A 16,701-nucleotide genomic window follows, 5' to 3' on the forward strand; every position below is an offset into this window, starting at 1 on the left:
CTGTCTCATGGGAATTATCTAAGGCTGCATATGGGCTCAGTGGTTCATGGGCTAGGCTGAAGTGGGGAGGAGAGGAGAGGAGATGGGACCACACGTACCAGTTCTTTTCTCTTCCTGCCTTAGAGGTCAGCTCTGGTGCCTTCTCTTTTGCAAATAAAACAGTTGCAGTAAGCTAGTGGAAAATGATGAGCCACCCAAGGTCACAGGGCTGATCAGAGACATAATTAGATCTGGAACTCAGAACTCCTGACTTTCAGGTAAGAAGGCAGAGTAAACATACATTTTTAAAACAGTACTTTTTAATAGGAATAGGTAAGCTTCAAAAACCAAGGAACAACTTTGGTTCTCTATATCTCCTCCTCGGCAAAGAGGAACACAAGCAAAGAATAACCAGAAGTATTTTTGAAGTGATAACAGGATATAGAAAATCTGAAATGCTAGAAAAATCCATGGGAAGAAGAGGTGTAAAGATAAGGTCCCAATTGGTTTGACACAAATTTTCTTCTTTGTATACTGAATCTGGATCCCTATCATTGTCACTTATATTTTTCTAACCAAAAGCATATGTGGTTTGTGATTATATCAGACCTATCCTTTCTGTGCTTGGTGCAGTTGAATTTTTCACCTTCAGGCATGATAGATTCAGGAGTTCATACAACATCATCTTAATTTAGTCTTGCTTTTCCTTCTTGTCTCTGCTTTTTCTCTTTGATTCAGTTTTTAGATCTCTCCACATGGTGGCAAATTAGCCACTATCCTATCCTCTCAACAAACACAGCCAAAGGTCTCTTTTTCAAAGTTGCAACAAATGCCTCCCAAATTGAATTCCATTGGCCTTTATTATGTCATGCGGCCTTCTATGAACGAGTCATTGTGATTAAGGGAGTGATAATTGACCAAACATGGGTCATGTGCCCACAGATGGAATGAGTAGATGGGCCAGTTGCATCAAATTTCATGGACCTTAGTAAGAAAGAATAATTTTCCTAGAAAAAAAAATCAGTGTGCTCTTACGAAAAAGAGAGAAAATAGACGTTGGGTACAGTGATGGCAGCTGTCTGCTATACCAACTCAACCTAATTCAAGTCAAAGTGTATTCCCCCAAGCAAACATGTGTTTGGAATTGGGCCTGGAATGTTTTCACGAAAATGAAGCAGTTAGACAGAACTTGTTCCATCTCTCTTGTATCTTTTCCTCTCTCTGCACATCCTTTCTGTGCTTTCTGAAATATTTCTTCAGCTTAAGCATAGTTTTTGCTTTCTTCTAACCAGCTTGTCAGGGCTTCAACTTGGTAATAGCCATCTCTCACTGTGCTCTTTCAGTTTCTGCACTGTCTGCTAATTGCCTCATTCTCATTAGTTTCCTAATTCTAAATTCCTAAGAAAGGAAACTGATTGCTTAAAACCACTGCCTGTCATGTCAAAGGTGATATGCCACAGGCTAGACATTACAGTCTATGGATTGGCTACCCATCCAGTGCTGGTTCTTTTACTAATCAGCTTAATGAGGGTGGGGGAAAAAAATGTTCTTAACCCCCCTGGCCAGATCATAGGCAGTCAAATTTCCTTTAGCAAAGTGAGCTGGAAGAACAGCTTTTGTTACCAAACATAGTATCCACTTACTAACTTTACATTCCTACTTTTCAAATCAACTACTTTACACCTGGTACCCTCTCATCACCCACTCACTGCTTCCCTGAGAAAACATACCCAATCAAAAAGGGACCACTTTATTTTCCCATCCGCAAATCCACCAACACACATTCCTAAGGCTCTACCCACCACTGGTGCTCTGAATCCCATCCCACTCCCCTTTCCAAGGATTTCTCTCTAACCATTATCAGTTTCCTAAAATATATATTTCTCTATGTCTTTATTATCTGTGTCTTCCAACTTGAGTCTTTCCACTAGAAAATAAGCTCCTTGAGACAAGGATGCTGTGTGTTTAACACTATTCTCAGCACCTAGATTAGTGACTCACAATTAATTTTTGTGGTTTGACTAATTTGAGTGTGGCAGCTGCTCAATAAATAGAGCTACTCTTTCTCTTACTCCCTTCTTCAAGTTTATTCTGCATTTATTTGGAAATAATTTCTGTTCAGAGAAAATTTACTATAAACAAAATACAGATAAAAATTTATCTGGTAGAAAAACATCTTTATTTTGCTAATCTTGAATATAGCGAACACATTGATGTGTATATGTTTTCCAAAAAGATGTATGTGTTTTCCTGATGTATTTTTCACAATCTGCATAGCTTAATCAGTAAATCCAGAATACTTTCAAATTGTTGAGCTTTCTGTTATGTATACTTCAGGAATAAAATAAAATAAAATAAAATAAAATAAAATACTCTCGGGGAGCTTTCAATCTAGTAAGATAACCAAAGTCATATGTGGAAGGATGATTATCACACTTTGCTTTATAAAAGGACTTATCAAAGTACGAGTCAAATAAATTGTAATTGGTAAAGAAACATATTTATTGCAGCATTTCTGTAATAGCAAAAGACTAGGAAGAACCCAAATGCCCATCAATCGTGGACTATTTGAATAAGCTAAAGTCACACCTACAATATAAGTACTGTGCAGCTGTGATCACAAAGATACATCGATAATTGAGAAACACAATATGTGTAGTCTATGCCATTTTAAAACTAAGAAATATAGGGGAAATATGCATACACACACATGCACACATTTTTCTAAAAAAATGTCAAGATTAATCAGAAGTTAATAATAATGGTTACCGTTAGGTGAGATGGGAATTAGGTGAAGGGATAGAGATAAAAGTTAGATTTTCAACAATATTTTGTAGATTTTTTTGGAAACATATAAATGTTTTTGCATAATTAAAATATCAAAACTTAAGTACCACTCCCTAGAAAGCTGAAAGAAAATAATAATCAAGTGGTTTTTTTGGTATTTTCTGTTTTTTTGTTTTTTGTTTTAGTTTTCTGGCTTAATCACCCAGAGAAGACTTATCTCAAAGTGACTTTAAAGCAGTAATCTTTTTGTATATCCCTAGTAGGATATATTCTAAGGATGAAATAAATGCAAGAAAAAAATTCTCAGTAATAAAAAATTCTACTCAATAATCATAATGTTAGTATTAACATATCATCCTTCTGAAACTATAAGATAAAACAAATAATTATATTATTCCATTTAGAAACTAAGGTTTTCAATAAAAGGGGAAAAGATACAAATATAAATCAAATAAGTAAAATTCCTATAACCAAAATTTGAAATGGAAATAGTGTAGACTTCTCAACTATTTTCCTAGCTTTGACTGAAAAGATCTAGAAACAATAGTCAACTCAGCAACTAGACTGGGGATTCTAAATACCGTCTCCATTAAAAGGAACCTTGGAGAAATGGCTGATTCCAGATCTAGGGCAGGAAATATACAAGATGAACATGGAACATCTCATTGCTGAAGTATACCCTGAAAAGAACACAGGAACTAACTTAAAAATGTTCTCACCACCCAAAGATAGGACAATTTGAGCATAGAAAGGAAAAAAAAATAATAATAGCAGTAGATTTAAAATATTGAATATGTTTTTAAAAACCATAAAATAATACTTTTATAATATTTTTATACTAATGCTTTTAAGAAGTCCCTTGGTGAACTTTTGCCAGATGTTAAGGAATTAGCTCATTGTTCTGATTGATAAAGGAATGAATCAAGTATTTATATGCCTTTCCTATACTTCAAGATAAGCAAATAGTTGATGTAGAAAACCTATCCTTGGGGCACCTGGGTGGCTCAGTCGGTTAAGCATCCGACTTCGGCTTAGGTCATGATCTCACAGTCTATAAGTTCGAACCCCACGTCGGGCTCTGTGCTGACAGCTCAGAGTCTGGAGCCTGCTTCAGATTCTGTGTCTTCCTCTCTCTCTGCCCCTCCCCTGCTCATGTTGTCTCTCTCTCTCTGTCAAAAATAAACAAACATTAAAAAAAAAAAAAAAGAAAAGCTATCCTTTATAGAAAAAATTCTAGCTAAGAAATGAAGAAGAAATTATAAAATTGGATTATCTCAATTTTGCAACCCCTAATGAAATAATTGATTTAGGTGATGATCATAAATAGTCACCAAAATTGTTAACTGAAAAGCTGATGAGATGAAAAGATTTGGCTGACATTACTTAAAAAAAATGAATCACAAAAAGAGAGACAAATAAACATACACCTCTCCTGATATGCTAAAACAAGAAGTAGATAATCCTGTATGAGGTATACCTGCAAAAAGAAAAACGAAATCAAACCTGAATCTGATCAATTTATAGAAATACAAGAGACCAAGGAACACAATAAATGACACCACAGGAGCACAAATTAGCAAAATCCACAATATAACATATTCTATAAGTTTTCTCAACAAATGCAAGAAAAATGAACAAAAGAAAAATGAACCTATATATTAAAAGAACACTAAAGATATAACAACAAAATGCAATTATGTGAACTTGCTGGGACTCTCATTAAAACATACAACTGTTAAAAAGCAGAGAGAAAAAGAGAGATAGAATTAGCATATCATATTCTCAATACCATTATTACTGTTTTGAGAAGTGATATTATGTTTGGGATTATGGGTTTTTTTTAACTTTTAAATGTTTATTTATTTTTGAGACAGAGAGAGAGAGAGAGAGAGACAGAGTGTGAGTGGAGGAGGGGCATAGAGAGACAGGGAGACACAGAATCCGAAGCAGGCTCCAGGCTCTCAGCTGTCAGCACAGAGCCCTACATGGAGCTTGAACCCACAAGCTGTGAGATCATGACCTGAGCTGAAGTTGAATGCTTAACTGACTGAGCCACCCAGGTGCCCCTGGGAATATGTTTTTAGAACACCCAAAGAATCCTTATTTTGCACAAGTTCATAGTATAGTATTAACAAATAAATGAGATGATGTTTGAGATTTACTCCAAAATAATCCAGTACGTAGAAGGGAAGGGAATGGGGATGGAAAGGGAAATGAAACAGATTAGCCCTGTGTTGATAGTTGTTAAAGCTGGGGTATGGGTCCATGTCAATTCATAATAGTTTTATCCCTACTTTTTATATGTTTGACAATTTCTATAACAAAACATTTTTAAAAGTTATCTCAGTATCTTTATTCCATTTTCTTTCAGTTCTTTCTGGAAAACTATAACATGACTCATGGAAAAAAAATAACTATGAAAATCCCCTTTCAGAACAGTCTGAAACCTTAATGAATTCCATAAGCATTAAGTCTTCTCTACCCTCCATCAGTTATTTAAAAAGAAGACTATTTCACACATCAACTGATATCAAATATTTATATAATGAACCTTGGACTGGAAGGTTTTGATTTTGCATGAAGGAAATACAATAAGTGAGTTAGAAAAAAAATAAGGATTTTTAAAAAAAAACACAGATTGTTTTGAGATGAGTTTTTCCCTAAGGTAACATTCTATTAATTTGACTCTCAGAAGGACTAAGGTATATTTTACTATTTGCCAAACATCTGTCACTATATAGTGACTAAAATTTTGATTTTTTTTTTCCTGTACAATCAAAACAATAGAATATCTTTCTTTAGACTGAAATCAATCCTCCAAATCCTTCTAATCTTATTTCCTACAATAAGCCTGTCATCTGTCCTATGCCTGAGCTGACAATGGCTTGGCCTTTCCCAGCCAAATAGGCTGACATCATCATCTTGAATCATGAATATATCTTAATTCTCATAGGTAACTATAAGACTAAAATGATTAAACAAATGAACACACTGCAGCAACAAAGGATAACTAAAACAAACGTTACATAGTTCCACATTTCTAGTAAGCAGAAAAATAAAGACAACACTTAACAAATAAAGGATAAAATAGAAGTAGAATGTTACCACCACCAAGTTCAGAGCGACTCCTAAAAATTGCATATCATGCCCAAATGAAGGCAGAACCATATTTTCTTCAAATATGGAGACTACATGCATGCACACATGTGTGTATGTTGTCATTGTACAGGCAATTTCACAGAATCCCTGAAAGTTCTGCTATGGTGTACCTCAAAAATTCTTAGAAAGGCAATGCCCCTAAGCTACTTTATAAGAAATACAATAATACAGTTGATAGCCATATACCCAAAGATCTGACTGCTTGGGTTCAATTACCAACTTTACTATGAATTAACTGTGTGGCTTGTTACTTATCTTTCCTGTTCTTCAGTCTTATCACCTATGAAATGAAATTATGTAGCCTTGAGACATAATATCACCTTCTTCCCAGGTTTTCATGAAGATTTTTTTTGATGAAGTGCTTAATGAATGAACTATGCATGGCACAGCATTAAATTCATAGCACTTGGTGCATAGTTACCAAAAGGAAAGGCCCCATCACACTGACATTTTAAGTCATTATGTTTGGGTTGAACTTCTTCTTGTCAACACAACATTTGGGAGCTAGAGTAGAGATGCTCATTGTCCAGTCCATCATCCAATGATTCTTTTCTCCATAATGGAATCCTGGCCTTTGATGGGGCACATTGTCAACTGGAGTAAAAGACGACACTTCCCAACCTCCTTTGCTGCTAGGAGTGGCTACCCACCCACGTTCCAGGCAACGAGAATCAACTAGAAGTGTGTGGCCCTTCCAGAAAATTTTCTTGAAGGAGGTATGTCAGCCCTTCCTTCTTCTCCATCCTGCCTCTTGGAATGTGGATGTGATACCTGAAACTAGGTGCCACCTGAACTGTGATGCCATGTACTGAGCATGGGAGAGTAGCTGGACAGGAGTCCAAAACCTGTATAACTCTGGGTCTGCCTTACCAGCCCAGGACTTCTCACTTCTAGATCTTTTCATGTGGGTGATAAAGTTCTGACTGGTTTTACTCATGAGGTTTTTGTTTTGATTTGTTGCATTATTTTTGTTGTTGTTTCGTCTGTTACATACAGTCAACCAAGCCCTTTATTTATTTTTTTAATGTTTATTTACTTATTTCGAGAGAGAAAGAAAGCAAGTAGGGGAGGGGCAGAGAGAAAGAGAGGGAGAGAGAGAATCCCAACAGATTAAGAAAACATATCAACCAGGTAAAGAAATAAAGGAACACAATTTTGGGAAGATTATGAAAATGAATATATGGTTATGAATCATCATTAATATACAACAGTGTAATTAGTATACAGAAATTCTTTGGAGACTTGAGACAAAAAAGTAGATAAAGTGAGAAGAAACAACATCTGGAGATATTGTTAATGGCTCTGGAGCGTGAGGAGAGGAAAAATGTATGCAATTCTTGGGGCTTGAGAATGAGCCAAAGTATTTTGGCAGTTGAGCACTGAAAATCAGTAATCTATAATAAGTGAGAGCCACTACACCAAAATTGTTCCTAGAATGAATCCACTCTGAATTTAGTAAGGGAAACATTCCCATACATACTGAGAATTATTAATTTAATGCCAACCTTTCTTATTTTGTTTGTTTCACTGGTTATGGGTCAAGGCATGCACACTAATTTACGTTCTAAGAAATTGTTGGTTTTCTCTTTCGTAATAGCAAATGCAAATCTAATGTAATCAACACTAAAAATCCCGTCAGTCTGGCTGACCTGGAATTGTCTGTTAGAAGCTGATTGATGGGTCTCAAGTTGCGCTTTGTGTGACAGCCAGAGCATGCTAAAACACTTGCCTCCACACTGTGGCTGATCCATCTCTTTGATAGTTGATTTTTTTAACAGATTTTGAATCGTGCAACATATCTCATATGTACACGCAGCTCCTTGCTATTTTCTAGTTATATTCCAAAGCTATAAAGAACCTTCAGCATTCATCTGGTGCAGCCCCCCTGGTTCAGGTAGAAGTCAAATTGAAAATACCAGGTCTGGGGATTATCTACAAAGCTTTAAGGCAAAACTTCTCTATTACAGACCTCATAACTAACTGAGCAGTCCAGTCTGTTATTTTACCACTAAGCTTGCTAGAAGTTCTTCTTTATACAAAATTTAAAAATACACACTGTTTTAATGTACTCCTTTCCTCCTGTTTGGTCTCTGTGGACACAAGGAAAAACTGATCAGAGTCTTCATGGAAAGCCCTTCTTATTCTTGAAAACAAACCAGGTCATCCTTGGTCTTCTTAAAACTAAACAGCTTCAATTCTTTTGACTTTTTTTCATATATCATTTGCATATTTTTTATTCTCTTCTCTGTATATTTTCCAGTTTCTCTACATTCTTTTAAAGGCCTGATCCCTCAAACTGGGCACATTGATCTGCTAAGCATCTGACTCATATGAAGTATGAAGGAAAGATCATTTCCCATATATGATGTCAATATATCTATATTCATATATATACATATATATGGGTTTTTCAACCTTGGCACATGCATGTGCACACACACACACACACACACACACACACACACACATGCATACAAACACACATATACACTGTATGGTCAGTAATGGAACCAAATATGTTTTCTGCTATACTTCTCTTTAGATGTGAAGAAGCCTGACAGTATGATTAAATACACAAATATATAGAAAGCATACAATATTTTGATTTAAAACTTTTTCAAATTGATAGAAAAGCTTAATGACCTGTGTTGATGGGTTTAAGAATACAATTGAGACTTCATCCCTTTTAACCTCTATTCTGGTTTTGTATGTGCTACCTATACATACTGTAATAAGAATGTTGCGAGCAGTAGCTATGGTTTAGAAGTATTCAAACCAGTGTGGAAATTCTTCCTAGGGAAAGATAAGGAATACATAATATAAAACTGGCCTCTGAGAACGTCTGATAAATTATGGTAAAGAGCTCCAAGATAATTGACCATTTACTATGTACCTAGCACAGGGCTGGCCTAAATCTTGTAACAAGTTCAGGAGGTGGATACTTTACTTCATTTTTTTTCAAAGAGAAAAATAAGATACAAAGAAGTTAAGTAATCTCTTTGAACTAACTGTAACTATAGGAGGCAGGATTTTAACCCATGGCTACCTGACTCTTAGGCTTGTGCTTTTAATCATTACATTAAAGTACCTATGAATATAGATATGTCTAAACAAAGGAAAATTGGGGTAAAATCTCTCATACTAGAGAAACTGAGATAATCTATAAGAACCAAGTCTATAAGAACCAAGCAACAGTAGGTGCTTAATCAGTACAAGAGTTTCCATACAGCGCTTGCCTTTAGCTCAAAATAGTTTAGTATTAATTCTAGAAGGAGGGTGTTCAGAGGCCACTTGGTTATTGTTTCACTGGTGACAGCAACTGATTTTTTAACATGAGAGTTGAAGTGTGTTTGTGATTAACGTGGATGTAGACTTAGAACTGGCCTAGAACCTAGAACCAGACAAGAGTTGAGAAATAGTGCTATATAATAACAAGCACTACTTTAAAAAAGTAGATGGGTCTGCTTATACACATACAAAACCTATTTGGGATTTTATTTTTCAAATGTTCCCCAGATGGTTTGGCAAAGGAAAAGTGTATCTAGAGAAAAGATTGGAACAAGTGAGGATAGATATTAACAGAAAGTTAGGGTTGTCAGATTTACCAAATAAAAACACAAGATGCCCAATTAAATTTGAATTTCAGATAGACGACAAATAATTTTTTTAATGTAAACATGTCCCCAAAATTGCATGTACACTTATACTTAAAAATTGTTCATCATTTATCTGATGATAATCAGATCATCAAGTTTAACTGGATTCCTGTATTTTATCTGGCAATTCTACAGTAGATGAATCCAGACACGAGTGTATGAGCACTCACTGTTCTTCATTCAACTTTTGTATCAATTTGAAAAACTTTTAAATCAAAATATTATATGCTTTCTATATATTTATGTATTTAATCATACTGTCAGGCTTCTACACATTAATGACAAATTTTGTTGTGTAGGAAAGGGGGAATTCTAGCAAAACTGCATTTACTCCATGAAGATATTGAGATGGGAGTGGTAGGGATGAAATTGGCAAGATGAACTCAGCTATATAGCAAGCAGTCTAACTTGAAAGGTTCTTTGTCCCCATGGGCCTAAGACTCTCCTTCCCTGTCCAGAAACACCAGGGCAGCTTGGGGGCACTGAAAAGGAAAATGCCACTATATCTGCTCCCCACCCCCCCCCACCCCCCCCCCCCACCCCCCCCCACCCCCCACCATACCCAGACTAAGAAACACCTAATGGCTTTGCCTGGGGACATTTCTTCACTCCTCAGACATTGCCTTCAGGGACAATTGAGAATCCCATTACCAACATACAAACCAAGCAGATCAAAATAAGGCTCTAAAAATTAAACTGCCAGGGTGCCTGGGTGGCTCAGTTGGCTAAGCATCCCACTTTTGATTTTGACTCAGGTCATGATCTCTCCATTCATGGGTTCAAACCCTGCACCAGGCTCCATGCTGACAGTGCAGAACCTGCTTGGGATTCTCTCTTTCCTCCTCTCTCTGTCCCTTTCCCACTCTCTCTCTCTCTCACACACACACACACACACTCTCAAAATAAATTACTTAATAATAAAAAAAAAAAGATACAAGTTAAACTGTCTTTGAAATCACAATGCATAGCTAAGCCAAGATCCATTTAGTTGCTAAACCTAAACCTGCTAAAATCAAAGATTTAAATAGGATCCAAAACCTCCTAACATAACAGACAACTTGTCCAAGGCACACAAAAAAAGAAAAAAATCACCTGCCACACCAACAACCAAGAAAATCCCAAATTGAATGAGAAAAGACAATCAATTGACACCAACCTCAACATGAGTCATATGTTGGAATTATGTGATAAGGCTTTAAAGCAGCCATAAGAAAAATGCTTGAATAATCAAGTACAAATTCTCTTGAACCAAATGAAAAAACTGAAAATCTTGACAAAGAGATAATGTCAATTCTCTTCAGGAATATATTCAGTGTATTATTACACTGAATAGTATCAGTCAATGGATCATTTAAGATTTCTTCAAACAAAGTCTTTGAAGTAAATGTAATAACAGTAAATATAGCCAAAGTAATATGATATAGTACAATGAATGGCCAATATAAAAGAAATGATGTCTGGAAGGTCAAGCAAGGCATATAAGTTATCTGTGCTTGTTTGAAATTCCTACTTTTAGAATACTAGTGCTAGAAACAAAAGAATGTCTTCAAAGTTATATGAATCTAAGCAATCAATTCCTATTTGCCTTAAGGCCATTGCCAAGAATTTAGTAAAAAGATCAAATGTCAGAAGTCTCTAAGGAACTGAAGAAGGTAGGCTTTCCAACTGTTGCTCTACAGTGGGAATTGAAGCATCACAGAGATACACAAAAGTTATTTTTTGAAGTCTTATGCCAAGTAGAAGTGAAATGTTGCAAAGTCAACATAGATGTAGTCTCTACATCCCCATCTACTAAGAAGATATGTGCTATGACAGTTGAACTGAATCACAATTAGCCAAGAGAAGTATTTGGTAACCAAAGATGTGATTAAAACAAATATTTCCACTTTGGAAAAGTTTCTAGATTTAATAGACATTATATAATACCAATAATTCTAGCAGGAGTTTATTGTGCACTTACTATGTACCAGACACTGTGTTAAGTATTTATTTGCCTTATCTCATTTAATGCATAAAGCAACTCACATGGTAAATAGTATTCCCATTTTACATGAGGCCACACAGTTTGCTTAATGAAATCTCATTTGCTGAATTTAAGTCCTGTTAAATCCAAATCTCTGATTACTCTATAACTGCTTCCCACTTTAAAATCATGACCCTGGACCTTAAGGGATTACTTGATGCTGCTAGCATTCAAACTACATTTCCCCAGGTCACTACCATTTACATTTGAAGGCAAACAGCTATACCTTCTTCAGCTTCTAACCCGTCCTTCCTATCCTCACTCTCAGCTGGCTACTTTGCTTCCTACTCTCCTAAAAACATACAATCTAAAGAGAAAATTCTGAATCTACACACTCTGCCATCGCATTTGTTACTATAGATGAACCGTGTGCTCTGTGCTCCTGAAGCAGACTATCCCTGTGCTCTGTGTACCTCTCTCAAATAATCCCTCTCCTTTTTCCTTAGACCTCACCCTCTCCTATTCCAGGGCATCCTTGCGCAATTCTCTCATTTCACACATGCATTATTATCTTTTTTCCTTTCTGCTGAATCATGCTTAACAGCATGCAAATATACTGTTATTCTCCCATCTGAACAAAATAAATAAATACAAAGGCAAAATTTATCTTCTTTCCCTAGCCACCGACCATGTACTATTGCATTTGTAGCAAAATTCAAAATTTGTCTGTTCTTGACCTCTCCATTTCTTCTCATTCTCTGTAAACCACACTACTCAGTCCTTCCCCAGTGAAAATGTTCTTGCCAAGGTCAACAATGACCTCCACATTGCTGCATTCAGTGGCCAATTCTTACTCCTGTTTGTACCTGGCTTTCAGCAGCATTTGACACAGTGGATCACTTCCTCTCCTTGACATGTATTCCTCATTTAGCTTCCAAAACACACCTGAGGTTTTCCTCCTACCTCCCTTGCTGCTTCCCCTCAGTCTCCTTTGCTGGTTCCCCCTCATGGATCCAGCCTCTTAACATTATCATATCCAAGGCCCCCATCTCAGCCCTTTTCTGTTCTCAACCTTTCCTCATTCCTTCAATGATCTCATCAAGTCTCCTGGTTCTAAATATGTTCTTTCTTCTAATGACTCCCAAATTCTTATATCTGGGCTACACCACTCTCCTTAATTGCAGATTCAAATACTCAACTGCCTATTCTCACTTCCCCTTTCATATCTCAGACCTAGGATGCCCCAAAGTGCAAAACCAAATTTCTTACCTTCTTCGCATATCAGTCATAATTCTGGCGAGAAACAGATGGAACATTTAATTCAAGCAATTTGAGGGCCATTTAATAAAGGGGCTATTTACAGGGTGTAGGAAAACAACAAAAGTTAGTGCAATATCCCAGTGCCAATAAAGGTGGCTGTTGTCCCACCAATTCTGAAGGGCAATGGAGTAAAGGGGGAGAGCACTTGTTACTAGGGGAGGGAGAGAAAGAGAAAGAGGTGTGAAGAAGGTCAACTGACAGGAACTTGACCCTTGGTGGAGGAGTGTAACCAATTTAAAGCAACTCCTTCCTTCCCTCAAATCTCTCATCGGTATTCCTCATTGACTGGACATAGCTGGAAAGGTAGAGAGCAAGAGATCAGCCAGTGCATTCTGTAGAGGCCAGCCTCCTGGGGCACAGAACAGAATGAAGATGGATAGAGAGTGGGTCTAGAGAGGCAAATAAAAAATATCCTGTCCACTCTCAAAACAACTCCACCTAGAGTTTCCCCCCTACCAATGTGTGGAAAAGACATGTTGCTTATTCTAAGCAAAAATCTTAGAGTCATCTTTGACTCTCTTACATCTAATCTATGACGAGATCTCAATGGCCCTACCATTCAAATATATCCAGAAGCTGACCACTTCTCACCACCTCCACCGGTACCATTCACATTGAGCCATGTCTTGCCATTTACAACTCACAGCTTTTCCTATTTCCAACCTCAACCCTGTACATGAAATTTTATACATAGTAAACAGAGTAAGCTCTTATATCTTTCTAGAAATTTATCCATTTCATCTAAATTTTCTAATTTATTGGCATTTAATTGTTCAGAGTCTTCCTATATAATCCGTTTTATTTCTTTAAGTTTGGTAGTAATGTCTCCTTCTTCATTTCTGATTCTAGTAATTTTAGTCTTCTGTATGTTTTTTTTTTTTTTTCCCTTGGTCACTTAACTAAATGTTTCTTAATTTTATTAATCTTTTCAAAATATCAGCTTTTGTTTTTATGGATTTTCTCTATTGTTTTTTCATTCTTTACTTCATTAATTTATTTTTTAATCTTTATTTTTCTTTTTTTTTCTGCTTGCTTTAGGTTTAGTTGATCTTCTCTTTCCAATGTATTAGGTGGAAGGTTAGGTTATTGATTTCAAATTTCATCTTTTTGAATAGGAGTGTACAGCTATAAATTTTCCTCTAAACATCATTTTAGCTGCATAAGTTTTGGTATGTTGTATCTTCACTTTCATCCATCCCAAAGTATTTTATAATTTCTTTTGGAATTTCTTCTTTTAATCATTAGTTACTTAGGAATATGTTATTCAGTTCCCACATATTGGAGGGTTTTCCAATTTTTTTCCTGTTCACGATTTCTAATTTTATTCCACTGTGGTCAGATAACATATTTTGTATTCTTCTATAATTTTTACCATTTACAATTTATTAAGATTTTGTTTTATGGCCCACTATATGGTCTCTCCTAGAAAAATTTCCATGTACACTTGAGGGGAATGTATACTCTGCTGTTGTTGTATGTAGTGTTCTATTGATGTCTACTAGGTATAGTTGGTTTATAGTTTTGTTCGTCTTTTATTTCCTTATTGATCTTCTGCCTCACTGCTCTACCCATTATTGAAAGTGGGTTATTGAAGTTTCCAACTATTATTGTTGTATTGTCTATTTCAGTTTTTGCCTCATGTATTTTAGTGCGCTATTAAGTGCATATATGTTTATAATTATTATATATTCCTGATACATTGACAACATTATTCAATGTCTCTCTTTATCTCTCATAACAAGTTTTGTTTTTAGGTTTATTTTGTCTGATACTACAGATTTCCTGTGAGTGCTATTTGTATGATGTATCTTTTTTTCATCCTTTTACCATCAACCTACTGAATTTTTTAATCTAAAATGTATCTCCTACAGACAGAATATAGTTAAATTGTACTTGTTTTTTTAATCCAATCTAACAATCTCCGACTTTTGACAGAACTATTTAATCCATTTTATTTTAATTATTAAATAATTGGATTTATATCTGCTATTCAACTGTTTTTCTATTTATCTGTCTTTGTTTTTGTTACTTTATTTCTCCTGCACTGCTTTCCTTTGTGTTAAGTGAATATTTTCTAGTGTATCATTTTAATTTCTCTAATGATTTTTTCCACCATATTATTTTGAGTTATTTCCTTAGTGGTTGCTCTAGGGCTTACCTTATCTTATTAAACACTGTTCCAATTTTACACAAATTTAATTCTCGTGAGTTATAATAATATTACTGCTATATAATCCTATTGCCTTCCCCCTTTTTTGTGGTATTGTTGCTATAAGTATTACATCCATAAATGTTACAAGCCCATAACTACATCATTATAATTATTACTTTATGTAATTTTATGTCTTTTAAAGAAGCCGAGAAGAAAAAGGAATAGTGAGTATATACTCACAGTTTTCAAATCTTAAACTTTTTATTTATCATTTTCAGCGCTTTTCATTTTTTCTTGTAAATATGAGTTACCATTTGGAGTCATTTCCTAAGCCTAATACACTTTGCTACTATCTGTCTCCTTTATACTATTATTGGCAATTATATCACATTTTTATATGTCATAGTCCTCTAAACACATAATGTGTTTGACATATAATTATTTTTGTACATCACTTTATACAATTACTTTTTAAATCTGTTAAGAACAGAAAGAAAAATGTGCATTTATACTGCCTTTTCTAATTATATAATTATTCATATTAGTGCTCTTTTTTTCATGTGTATTTTAATTACCATCTGGGGGTAACTTGCTTTCAGTCTAAAGAACTTACTTTAGTATTTCTTGCAAGCAAAGTCTGCTAGTAGAAAATTTGCTTAGATTTTGTTTTTCTGGGATGTCTATTTCACTTTCATTTAAAAAAAAAAAAAGCTTTGCTGGATACAGGATTCTTAATTGACTTTTTTTTTTTTTTTTCCCATTGAGCACTTCAAGTATATCATCCCACTGTCTTTGGCCGCCTTTGTTTCTAGGTCAGCTGTTAATCTAATTGCAGTGCCTGTAAATGAGAAGTCATTTTTCTCTCCCTGCTTTCCAGATTTTCTGTCTTTGGCTTTCAATATTTTTGCTGACATGTCTATTTTTATATTTCTTTGTATTTATCCTACTTGGAGTTCAGTAAGATTCCTGGCTGCATAAATTACATTTTAAATTTCATTAGCTTTCAGTCATTATTGTTTCAAATATTTCCCTTCTCCTTTTCTCTCTCCTCTCCTTCTGGTATTCCCATTACATTGATGTTGGTGCACTTAATGGTGTCCCATGTTTCTCTGAGGTACACTGTTATTCTGGGATGACAGTGGTTTTGTCAAGGCTCTCTTTGTCTCTCTCCCTGACCACACCCAGTTGTTAAGCTCCACTAATTGTAGGCTGACTGCTGTGTTGTTTTCAACAGTGCTTTGTGTCATAAATCACTTCATAGACTGATCCAATCAGAATTTGACACCTTTGAAGGGATAATTCCCAAAGTCAGTGTATGAGCTTTGTTCTGAGCCCAGGAGGGCTTTTCCCAGCTGTCTCTTCCCATCTCTCTGGAAAACTAGCTGACCTACATCCAGTTTAATGCTTATCACCAAAGAATCTATCAGTCTCCTCCTACTTGGAGGAATTTCGCCACAACTGCCACTGCTTTTGAATGACTTTAGGCTTGAACTTCTCTACACTGTTGCAAATGAAGTGAATCCTTTGAGGAATGATTTCAAGTTGTCTGTTTTATGGTCTGCTTTTCCTCCTAGGTAAAATCTCTGAGCCATGGCATTGATATTAGGGGTGGAGACAATGATGCAAATCTCCCTGAGTGACTCCCCACTTTAGGAGTTGAGCACTCTGCGGGACAACAGCCCTAG

At 35.6% G+C, this 16,701-nt stretch overlaps 1 protein-coding gene across 14 annotated transcripts in view; it reads right to left on the reverse strand.

Moving 5' to 3' along the window:
• LMNTD1 (lamin tail domain containing 1) overlaps positions 1-16,701 on the reverse strand; it is a 461,495-nt gene that overhangs the window by 213,214 nt on the left and 231,580 nt on the right. The window lies entirely within an intron of this gene.

The sequence above is a fragment of the Panthera onca genome, chromosome B4, assembly GCF_046562875.1.
Source record: "Panthera onca isolate mPanOnc1 chromosome B4, mPanOnc1 haplotype 2, whole genome shotgun sequence".
In the NCBI taxonomy this organism is placed as follows: Eukaryota; Metazoa; Chordata; class Mammalia; order Carnivora; family Felidae; genus Panthera; species Panthera onca.